Source organism: Heptranchias perlo, chromosome 2, assembly GCF_035084215.1.
Source record: "Heptranchias perlo isolate sHepPer1 chromosome 2, sHepPer1.hap1, whole genome shotgun sequence".
In the NCBI taxonomy this organism is placed as follows: domain Eukaryota; kingdom Metazoa; phylum Chordata; class Chondrichthyes; order Hexanchiformes; family Hexanchidae; genus Heptranchias; species Heptranchias perlo.
In genome coordinates, this window is record NC_090326.1 from 69400420 (window position 1) to 69410867 (window position 10448).

Genomic DNA, 10448 nt, shown 5'->3' on the forward strand with positions numbered 1-10448 from the left:
CAGATACTGTTGTGTCAGTTAGATGTACAAGTTTCCCTGAGATCAAGGGAGGTGAGATTTAAGCCAGCTGGTCCAGATACAGCTACCAGTGTGGAAAAGGAATCTATCCAGGAACAGAGGATCCAGGAGGAACAGATAGCACCTCTACAAAGATTCATCACTCTGGCATCTCAAAATGCTAATACCATCTTCCCAGAAGAAGGTGAGGCAACCAGTTCATCCACACCAGCCAGACATGCTAATCCTCCTGGATTGTCCAGGAGTCTCCCGGAATGGGACATGAATCAGGCAAATGGTATGTTGGCCTTTATTGCAAGGGGGTTGGAGTACAAAGGTAAGGAAGTCTTGCTGCAATTGTACAGGGCTTTGGTGAGACCACACCTGGGGTACTGTGTACAGTTTTGGTCTCCTTGCTGAAGGAAGGATACACTTGCCTTAAAGGCGGTGCAACAAAGGTGTACTAGATTAATTCCTGGGATGAGAGGGTTGTCCAATGAGGAGAGATTGAGTAGAATTGGAGTTTAGAAGAATGAGAGGTGATCTCATTGAAACATGTACGATTCTGAGAGGGCTTGATAGGGATATATGAAATAGAATATGCATTGACGTTGTGCTTTGTTATTCATGGTGTTCAAAGTTATAAATAAATGGGTGCACTTATTTAGTGTGAGCTTATTCACTCAGTTGTGTTAGAATATAGATATGTTTTTACATTATTTTAATACAGAACAAGACAGAACAGCTAACGTAGGTCGAATTGGTTTAAACTGTGTGCTCACAAATCCTATCTCTTGATCACAATGATGCTGATATCATTGGAGAAGGATGAATTTCAGGGCCAAAGACATTGTACTCAGTAAGGATAGGCACATATAGATTACTAAATAGAATAAGCTAATTGGCATTATATAGAATTATATAATGTTGAATTAGGTTAAAACACTCTCGAGAGAAAGGACACTCACATAGTTGGAAGAGACAGGCTTTTTATCTCAGCAGGGGGAGTGTAAAAGAAAGAAATTTGATTGCCTTTGCCATAATGATTGCCATAAAGATTGGAAGAGGTAAGACAACAGGGGGTAACAACTAATAAACTGAACAACAGCGGTTGTGTCAACAGGATACATCATCATATATGATATCCACATTTGATATATGTAAAAAACCTATAAGAATGCAAGTCACTGAAGCTCAGTATGAACTTTGGCCACCTTCAAGACGAGCTATCGTGAATTGCTTTGGATAGACGATCGCTCACGATTCCTGGGAAGTTCTTTATATGTAAGTTTCTAGACGTAGGACTGCATGTACTACTCTGTATGTAGTTTTAAGATGAATGTTTTGAAACAATAATAGATGCACTTAATTGTCAGACATATTACTGTCTCTAGATTTTCAAATCTGTTATTAAAAAGGATCAGGATTATCCAACAAGGTGTTGATAATTGGCACACTCATGTAAGGGCAAAGAGAGCTGATGTGTTGTCATGTAGAATGGGTAGTGATTGAGGGAATACCTCTTCATTTGAAAGTGGAGGAGAAGGAGGTAAGACGCTGGTGTCAAAGGTAGACTATGTTACACAGAAAAGATGACTTCAGTAATGAGGCGTGCTCTGACGCCCCTTGCAGCAGTCACGAAGGAGTCTTTTGAGAACAGGTCATCATAATTCTCTCCTCCATGACTTCTGACTCTGATGGAGCCAGAGCCTCTTTGCCAGCCCTCCTTGCATAGCAAAGCTGTGAAGGGCATAGCAGGCTACAACTATGCATGACACACAATCTGGAGCATACTACAGAGCCCCTCCTGACCTGTCCAGGCAGAGAAAACGTGCTTTTAAGACCCCAATGGACCTATCAATGACTCATCATGTGCATGCATGTGACTTGTGCTTCTCTGCTGCTGTTCAGGTCACTCCTAGTTCGGCAATTATCCATGGAGCGGGGGTAGGTGTTGTCATCTAGAAGCCATTTATTAATGTGATTTTCTTCCTTGAAGAGGTCAAGGAGGGACGAATTTCAAAGGATGAATGCATTGTGACAACTTCCAGAATATCTGGCATCGACATTTGGATTCTTTGCAGGTTCTCACGCAGAATCTGTACATAGGGGGCATAGTCTCAGGATAAGGGGTCAGCCATTTAAGACTGAGATGAGGAGGAATTTCTTCACTCAGAGGGTTGTGAACTTTTGGAATTCTCTACCCCAGAGGGCTGTGGATGCTCAGCCATTGAGTATATTCAAGGCTGAGATCGATAGATTTTTGGAATCTAAGAGAATCGAGTGATATGGGGATTGGGCAGGAAAGTGGAGCTCGAAGATCAGTGAGGTTGAAGATCAGCCATTGTCTTATTGAATGGCGGAGCAGGCTCGACGGGTCATATGGCCTGCTCCTGCTCCTATTTCTTATATTCTTATGTTAAGAGTTGATTTAGCTGAGGGGCTGTTCTGCTGGGAGCTCGCAAAGCAAAGTGAGTATCATTGATTGCACCTTGGACCTTGGGAAAGCCAGTAACCTTGTAAAACTGGATGGCCTTACCTCACTGCTACTTTGCTACAATGCCAAAGGTGATGAATTTCTCAGCGGTCCTGTAACACATGCTCATACCGCAGTTTTGTTGATATTACAAATGTCACCTGTGGCTGCCTGAAATGTGTGTGTGCCATACAAGTTGAGTCTGCTGGTCACCTTCCTAGCCACAAAGTGAGCAGTGCAGGCAGATGAGTGTGGCTGCAGGTCCTCATGCAGTAGGTGACAGAGCTGCTCTATTGTCTGTTTGGTGAAGCACACTCTTCTTGTGCACATTTCCTCACTAAGGTCTTCGTATGACAAATGCTGCCTCTAAATGCCAATGAGGAAGGATAACATCTGATGGGCTGCATTCTCCTCATATGTTGCCTGACTCTTCTTTGCTCCATCCTGTGCTGTTCCTCTTCCTCCTCCATGATAATGGCATTCAAGGCTAGGCCCTTAGGGAATGCCATATCTGTCCCTGAGAAGCACTCACTGTGGGTAGGCAGAGTAAAATTCTGCCAATGTTATTGAAATGCAAGTTCAGGTCTGCATAGGCAGAAAGGCAAAAATAAACCTTCAGCTTAGGCAGGCACCATTTATAATTTGTGCAGGATAGATTATTCCAATACGTTTTGGTGTTATCCATAGATGGAATTAGAGGGCTCAAAGGAAAGGAAACTACTGTAACCTAGAATAAAACTTGATGCTCTACACTTTGAACATCATCAAGTGTGGTATCAGGATGCAAGAAAATGAAATCACTGCACAATGACCACTAGATGGAGTCAGTATGCTACTATTGTGATAATACATAGTAAACGACTATTTGCATTAGCATCAGGGTATTAATCAAGGCTAATTTGGTTAGGAGGGACAAGGTACTTGTCACGACTCCTTCCCTGATAATGACTGAAATAGCCTTCTACTGTTTATTTAAATATTTTTACATTAGTTTTCTCAACAAAGATACTCTAAATTAAATTATTAGCATTAAAGGCCACGGTAAGGTTATCAGAACTGCAAATACTGGACTTCCAAGTCAGTTGTATATTTGGGGTTTCACATCACATCAAAAAGGGGCAAGCTGGGGCTGTCCTATGGGTTGCAGAGGAGGCCTATACATGTTTTAATTCAAATTCTCTGGCCTGTTAGCTCTGATGCTGCAGCTCTGCGTAATTCATTTTCTTGAGTTATTATTAAGGCAGCCAAATCACTTCTTTCGCTTAAGTACTGAAAGGAATGCTTTCAGTCAATCGCCTATCAGAAATCATTTGGATCTAGGGCAGAAAACTGGGCCTCTACAATTGGCCTCAGCACTTCTGGCTCAGGGGGGTGAAGAGAAATCGGCCAGCAGTTCCGTTCCTGATTGCTGTTCAGTTACGCCAGTTGGAAAGTGTATGTGTGGATATTGGGTGAGGACTGGATTGGGTTTGGTAGTTGAATAGCCTGCCTAGTTGACACATGAAAAGTAATCAGTCGGGTGATGTATTGGAGAGCTGCTGTGCTCATAAAACATTACTTCAGTGCTTTCAGGAGAGGAAGCAAGAAAAAAGAAGGAAAATTGGGGGAGGGGGAAGAAATCAGCCAAAACCTGTTAATTTGCACCATCATGGATGGGTGTATAATAGCAGCCCATACGATGCTGAGTCATGTCAAAGTAGGAAAATTTTTTAAATTAAAGACAAACACTGGTGGTCATCTCTTTTCAGTCAGTAAAAATCACAATGGTGATGAAGGGCCACTGAATGCCACTCCTTAGGTGCAATTGAATGCAAATGTAAGGAACTCTGCCTTCCTCAAATTAAACAATGTACAATCAAACAAGTGTGGCTCCCACTCACATTGTTATAAAAGCAGAGCCAATATTGTGTCCAAAATGGCATTTTCTCTGGGATAGAATTTCCACAGTTGACGTTTTCAAGACTGAGATTGATAGCTTTTTGTTAAGTAAGGCTATCAAGGGATATGGATGAAAGGCAGATAAATGGAGTTGAGATACAGATCTGATTGAATGGCGGAACACGCTCGGGGGGCTGAATGGCCTACTCCTGTTCCTATGTTTCGCAGTGGGGTTTTCCAAATTTCCACCATAACTTTGGCGGAAGATTAGTGGTAGCCCCAGAAAATATCTGTTTCCTCTCTTTCTCCTCTCTCCGCATATTTCTCCTTTTCTCTCTTCCTCTTCTCCATTTCATTGGCATTCTCTTTTCTTTTTCTAATTCTACTTAACCTGTGGAAATTGCTGGTGCAGCTATTTAGCTTGTATTCTACAGCTTTCTCTGAGGAAATCTTGGAAATCTGATGCCATGAAAAGCAATAAGTTAGAATGTGAGATTTTGTAGATATTCTGGAGACTTGCTTAATTACCTTACACAGCAGAATCTTTCCTTAGGAGGTGTAGTGGGTGGGGCAAAGTTCACAATAGAACAGATTGTACATAATGGTCCGGAAATTACAGTGAGTGGTGAACGAATGGCGCCCGTCATTCGTTAGACTTTTTAAAAATTCATTAATGGGGTGTGGGCGTCGCTGGCGATGCCAGCATTTATTGCCCATCCATAATTGCCCTTGAGAAGGTGGTGGTGAACCGCCTTCTTGAACCACTGCAGTCCGTGTGGTGAAGGTTCTCCCACAGTGCTGGTAGGAAGGGAGTTCCGGGATTTTGACCCAGCGATGATGAAGGAACGGCGATATATTTCCAAGTGGGGATGGTGTGTGACTTGGAGGGGAACGTGCAGGTGGTGTTGTTCCCAATAGCCTGCTGCTCTTGTCCTTCTAGGTGGTAGAGGTCGCGGGTTTGGGAGGTGCTGTCGAAGAAGCCTTGGCGAGTTGCTGCAGTGCATCCTGGGGATGGTACACACTGCAGCCACAGTGCGCCAGTGGTGAAGGGAGTGAATATTTAGGGTGGTGGATGGGGTACCAATCAAGCGCGCTGCTTTGTCCTGGATGGTGTCGAGCTTCTTGAGTGTTGTTGGAACTGCACTCATCCAGGCAAGTGGAGAGTATTCCATCACACTCCTGACTTGTGCCTTGTAGATCGGTGGAAAGGCTTTGGGGAGTCAGGAGGTGAGTCACTCGCCGCAGAATACCCAGCCTCTGACCTGCTCTTGCAGCCACAGTATTTATATGGCTGGTCCAGTTAAGTTTCTGGTCGATGGTGACCCCCAGGATGTTGATGGTGGGGGATTCGGCGATGGTAATGCCGTTGAATGTCAAGGGGAGGTGGTTTGACTCTCTCTTGTTGGAGATGGTCATTGCCTGGCACTCATCTAATTTGCTGTTTGTGGTACTTTGCCCTGCACATTTGACTGTTGTATTTGTCTACATAATAACAGTGACTGAGGAACTCCTGCAGCAATGTCCTGGGGCTGAGATGATTGGCCACCAACAACCACTACCATCTTCCTTTGTGCTAGGTATGACTCCAGCCACTTGCCCTTGCCCTTTATAGGGCATCATTTTAGCACCCGCTATCGGGTGCGTTCCTGGCGGGGGGGGGGCTCCGAAAATCGGAGAATCCCGGAGTGGGTCGGGAGCTCGACTCCAACCCGCCCACTTCCGGGTTCCCCACTGATACGCCAGCGTGCGCACGCAGCCCCTGCTGGTGGGAATCCCGCAGGCAATTAAAGCCAGCGGGGTTCCACTTGAAGCTATTTACTTTGCTTGTTCAGGTCATTAACTGACCTGATTAGGGGATTATGTGAGGAGGGGTGGGATTTTATAGCAAACTGGGACTGTTTCCCATACTGGGGGAAACACTCCCAGTTCAAATGGACCTGTTGCAGCCATCAGCCTGTGGCAGCTGCAAAGGTCCATTTGACAGGTGGTGGGGGGAGACCCTCACTCAATGCAGGAGGCCACTCTGTCACTTGGGACAAAGTTTGGCCTCCAGCACCCTCCTCCTGACAATCAAAGTCACCAACTTGCACACTTACCCCGGGGTCCAGAGACATGTACCTACCTTGCGGACCCCCTCAGATGTACATCTTCCGGATGGGGGCCACCATAGCTGCAGTCATGACCTCCTCGGAGGGTGAACAGCATCACCAGCCTCACCAGCCTCGCCATCCACGCCGTCCACCTCTGACACGTGGAGCTCCACAACAGCGTGCTGTGACACATCCACCTGTACAGCAGGAGGGAGGGCTACCGCAGAGAGAGATGCGTCACAGAGGGCACTACCCTCGCCACAGGGTCCACACACCGAGACTCAGCTTCCTGGACCTCTCTGAGCAGCAGTGCACACGAAGGCTCAGAGTCACTCGACATGTAGTCGTGGACATCTGCAGCCTCCTTCATGCCAAGCTGCTCCTGGCTGGCCCGAGCACCATCTTCTTACCTGTTGCTGTCAAAGTCACCACTGCCCTCAACAACTTCTCCCATTTAAATAGAGCTCCTCCAGCTGACAGATCTTACTGCGCATGCGCAGCCCGCCCGACGCGCAGATCAGCAGTGGGGAACCCAGAAGACCAGGTAAGTGGATCCAATTAGGTTGCGATCGCGCGGGTGGCAGACTGATTTCGCCGGGCGCGTTTCCCACGCTCCCGATAGCCCCCCCACCAAGAACCCGCAGCCCTGGTAACATCGGGCCCATACTCTCTCTGAGCGTTTGCGCTGGAAATTGCTGTAAATCAGAGAGCCAAATACCATGGCTCCCTCAACAGGGCATCTGGGGACCTCTTTAACCAATCAGATTGAAGAATCCTTAATGGCCAGGGCAGAGTCTGAACCGCGAAGTGTAAGTTAGAATAGTGAATTCAATGCTAAATCAGGTACTGAAAGTGAAATAAAGAGATGGAAAGAAAGACTGGATTTAGAAAGAGACAGAAAGAAAAAGCAAAAAAACATCTTTTTATTTGAATCTTTTTTAAAATCTCCAATAACAATTAAAAGCTGAAGGAATGAGACTCCACACTTGTTGAAGTTAATTTTCAGTGCCAGAAAGGTCGTTTGGCAGTAATTAAGGCATTTCATGTCACTAAAAGGGTGCTTAGGTTGGAATGGACAAGTCCTAACTTTTTGTGGCGAGTCTAGTTGTTTTTACCATGTAAGTACAGGAACTTCAAAGAATTACAAAGAACGTACAGCACAGAAACAGGCCATTCATGCTGTTCAATGTATTTGAATGGTGAGTCATCACCTGCGAGATGCCGTTTTCACAAAGCTGATTGAGGGGCAGTATATCTCGGACAACAACTTCCGGATTTTCGCGTTTAACTGTGCATGTGTGCTCACTGGAAGTTGGTGATCAATTTGCGGATAATTAATGGTGACCGCTGTTAGCCTCACCATTATTTTCACAGTAAATTCTGGCCCATTGTATGGAAGGAACAGATTTAATGGGCAGTATGGTATTTTCATATTCCATGTTTTCCAATATTCTTAATGTTTTTTCTAGCAGCTCAGAGGTTAATAAGGACACATAACCTGAGAATAGGGGATGGGAGGGGGATGGGATCTGATCACCAGTTTGGAATCAGCCTGCTTCAGAATTCTATATTCTACATTATTGACTGTGGAACACAGTTGGCAATTAGTTCTTACAGCGAAGTAATCTTGATGTGGATGGTAATGAGCAGTGTGTAAAACCTTAAAACTATCTTACTTAATTTTTTTTCTTTTCACTGCTTAATATTTACCAACTCTGCTATGACACTTTGATTTTATGGCAAAGACTAGTGGCTTAATATAGTCAGCAAACATGTCACAAGATGCAAGCATTCCACATGCAATTCCACTAGATGGAGGCCTTGTATTAATTTTGAAGCATCTCTCTATGATCTATTTATCCATCATTTATTTTTCATATCTTAAAATTCTTGGCATTTTCTGTTTGTCACCCCTATTTCCTGTTGTCCCAATTTCTTAACACTTTGTTGCACTTGGTAATGCCTAGAAATAACACTTAAAGTATAATATAATGGCTGTTTGGATTACTTTTATAGAATCTTACAGCACGGAGAGAGGCCATTCGACCTATCATGTCTGTGCCGGCTCTTTGAAAGAGCTATCCAATTAGTTCCACTCCCCGGCTCTTTCCTCATAGCTCTGCAACTCCAATTCTCTTTTGAAAATTACAATTGAATCTGCTTCCACCATCATTTCAGGCAGTGCATTCCAAACTTACCAAAACAACTTACCGTAAAAAAATTCTTCTCTTGCCTCTGGTTCTTTTGCCAATTATCTTAAACCTGTGTGCTCTTATTACCGACCCTCCCACCAATGGAAAAGGTTTTCCTTATTTACCCTACCAAAACCCTTCATTATTTTGAACACCTCTACTAAATCACTCACTAACCTTCTCTACTCGAAGGAGAACAATCCAAGTTTCTCTAGTCTCTCCACATAACCGAAGCCCCTCATCCAATTTATCTTTCTGGTAAATCTCCTCTGCACCCTCTCCAATGCCTTGACATCCTTCCTAAAGAGTGCCCAGAATTTGACACAATACTCCAGATGAAGCCTGACCAGTGATTTATAAAGGTTTAGCATAACTTCCTTGCATTTATAAAGTCAATGATCCCATATTATTTTTTAACACTTTTATCAACTTGTGCTATCACCTTCAAAGATTTGTGTATGTGAATTCCCAGTTCTCTCTGTTCCTGCACTCCCTTTAAAATTGTACCATTTTGTTTATATTGCCTCTCCTCATTGTTCCTCCAGAAATGCATCACTTCACACCTCATCACATTAAATTTCATCAGCCATTTGTCTGGCCACTTCACCAGCCTGTCTATATCCCCCTGTAGTCTGGTACTAACCTCCTCACTGTTTACTACATTTCCAAGTTTTGTGTCATCTGCAAACTTTGAAATTTTGCCTGCTATACCCAAGTCCAGATCATTAATATATATCAAAAAGAGCAGTGGTCCTAATAGTGACCCCTGGGGGAACACCACTGTATACATCCCTCCAGTCTGAAAAATAACTGTTCACCACTACTCTCTGCTTTCTGTCACTTAGCCAATTTCGTATCCATGCTGCCACTGCCCCTTTAATCCCATGGGCTTCAATTTTGCTAACAAGTCTATTATGTGGCACTTTATCAAATGCCTTTTGAAAGTCCATATACATAACGTTAACTGCACTACCCTCATTAACCCCCTCTGTTATTTCATCGAAGAACTCAATCAAGTTTGTCAGACATGATTTGCCTATAACAACTCTGTGTTGGCTGTCATTTATTAACCCATGTTTTTCCAAGTGAAAATTATTTTGCCCCAGATGATGGTCTCTAGACGTTTCCCCACCACTGACGTGAGGCTGACTGGCCTGTAGTTATGAGCTGCCACAATTCCACATTCCGCGATTTTAACCTGCTGTCCTGAGCAGCCGGCAATAACACCCGCCCAAAGCCGGCGGGATCCTTCTTTACACGTGCATGTCGGATCCTGATGATGTCATCCAGATCCGACTGCAATTTTAACTCAGGCTTGAGTCGGGAAGTCCCTGTAGCTTTACTTTGGGGCCACCCAGAAGAGACCAAAGAAGGTTACTGTTTTTCTTTCCTTTGTGGAGCCAGGAGGAGCTCGATGCCGCCACTTACCATGTGTCAGTAGGCGGCCTCTGGGCCATGCGATTTTCTGCCACTTCCTGCCTAGAATTGGTGATAAACGGTTTTACCACACCCGCCTGCTCCAGATCTGCGGAAAAGTCAGCAGATGGTGGATCGAAAGTCTAGGCTGATATTTTGAAAATAAATCTGATAAAATAACAGTAGAGGCAGAGTTTAACTTCAGAACAAAAATGTTCATTTTAGGGCTAAACTCAACTTAAACATGAAAATATTAGTTGAAGGATAGTCATTAATTCCCATGAGTTAATGCAGGGGCAGCACTGCTTTTTCTAACCTCACAGCACCTACAATGTTGTGGGAGGAGGGGTCCTCATATTGTCGTGGTCGAGGTGACTGCGTCACTTGCCTGATGATATC